This window comes from Micropterus dolomieu, linkage group LG12 (assembly GCF_021292245.1).
Source record: "Micropterus dolomieu isolate WLL.071019.BEF.003 ecotype Adirondacks linkage group LG12, ASM2129224v1, whole genome shotgun sequence".
Lineage (NCBI taxonomy): Eukaryota > Metazoa > Chordata > Actinopteri > Centrarchiformes > Centrarchidae > Micropterus > Micropterus dolomieu.
Window position 1 is genome coordinate 38,121 of NC_060161.1, and position 1,940 is coordinate 40,060.

The 1,940-nt window shown below is 40.8% G+C and overlaps 1 pseudogene; it reads right to left on the reverse strand.

Annotated features, from left to right (window-relative positions):
• Positions 1-362: 362 nt before the first annotated feature.
• Positions 363-1,340, reverse strand: LOC123980862 (annotated as a pseudogene).
• Positions 1,341-1,940: the final 600 nt, after the last annotated feature.

Here is a 1,940-nt window from a genome sequence, read left to right on the forward strand (position 1 = left end):
GTCAGGAGTTCTGATACTTTGCTCTCTGTGAAAGGAGTAAACGAGGGAGCAATTCACATCATCCTTGAACAGAGATAGGGGTTACACCTGAGCAAGTTCAACTCGCTGAGATACAAGTGAAAGCTTTGGAGGAAGCTAGTAGGCCTAAGTGAACCTTAAGTTTAAAATATTGTATCATATAGTGATTTTATTATGTTATTTTTCAGCGAAAAATGCTTATGGCTAAGATACACTTTGCCCCTCAGTTATATCAGTTATTTTTCATGCAAACAATCAAATTGTAGCTTAATCTTTTATTTTGACTGTTTTGAGTGCATATAACAGTATTAGTTTAATCCTTGCAAATTAAGTAAATCTTAAAGCTAATCCAGTTTGGAGCTATATACCTCCAACTCACATAGGCTCAGGTACTCCTCTCTTCCAGGGATAAATATGTTCACATAGCGTCCATCCATCCCATCCCATCCATTTGTTCCATTTGTCCTGTTACATTGGAATTCAACAGTAGCACCTGCCGTGATGCTTGGACTCACGGCACACCTTGTATTGTTGTTGCTATCATTTTCAAGAGAATCTCCAATGAGGATCTCAGCTCCATTCAGTCACCCTGAGTAAGTAGGATCTCTGCGGCTGGTTATCTTAACAGAAAACACTTTATGGGTTTTCCACAGATCCAGTCGCCACTCGCCACCAGGGTTTCATGTCATTGTTTGTGTGAGCGTAAGAACCCAGCTCTAAATGTTGCCATCATTCCCATTTATGGCATTATATGGAATGCCAAATGAATACAGAGATGAATGTGTGGTCTTTCCCTGGAATGCCAGGTTCTCTCCTGTTGGGTCACGGTAACCATTAACCTCCACTTCACACAGTGTAAGGATCCTGCCTGAACCAGGTAGAAGCACAGTCACGTAGCGTCCTTCCACACAATCAGTGAAGTTCAGAGTGACTGACTCCCCTGCACTGATGGCAGAAATATTAACAGCTGTTGGGTTTGCATAACCATTGTCTTCTGAGGAGTTGCCGACGTGAATCTCTGCTCCTTTGATCCTGTCAGGACAGAAGTCTCCTGTGATGATGACAGAGGTGATGATGTAGGACTCCAGCAGGTGGTCACTCCACCAGGGTTTGGTCTGTGCTTTAGTGTGGGCGCATGAACCGGCTGAGAAAGAAGATTCACGGTTTCCATCAATGGCATTGTAGGCAGCCCCAAAAGTATCACACCATCCCTCGTAGTGCTGTGACTGAGTTGCTTTGCCAAGCAAGGCCACATTTTGATAAGTGTAAGCTGAACACATCCCCAAGAGGAGCAGCAAAAGAAACACCATGCTGTCCTTCATTATTCTGCAACACCTGCAATAGTCTGTGGCATGCAACCTTTATAGGTTCAAATTTGAAATGCAACGCACTTTGATAAAGCATAAGGTACCCTTCAGAGTCAATATAATATGCGATAAGATGTGGTTAACACTGTGAAATGGTTGTAGTTTGGATAGATTTATGCACCAAATCTACTTGGATATATATATATACACACTTGTGGGTTATAATAAGTACATTAGGTGACATAAGTCACACATGTAATATTATGAAACATAAAACTAAGTCAACTGACAATAATATGTCACCTGATGCCGATAGGTAACATCAGAGTTAGTTGAAAGCAAGTATGTCAAATACAAATATTTGATACCCTGGCATGAGAAGGGGCTGGAAATATAGTATAGTAATCTAGGAGGGAAAAAAACATTTTATACAATGAAAGTTATTCTACATTACAAAAGCTCTGCATGCCCTCTCAAGTGTTTGTAAACAGCCCTGAGAAATAGTCTAATCAGGCAACTTCAGTGAAAAGAGAGGCTGAAGAAGACATTGCAATGTTTCATTTATATGAACAGGAAATGGTTATAGAGACAATTGCTAGGTAGGTAAAAAGACAT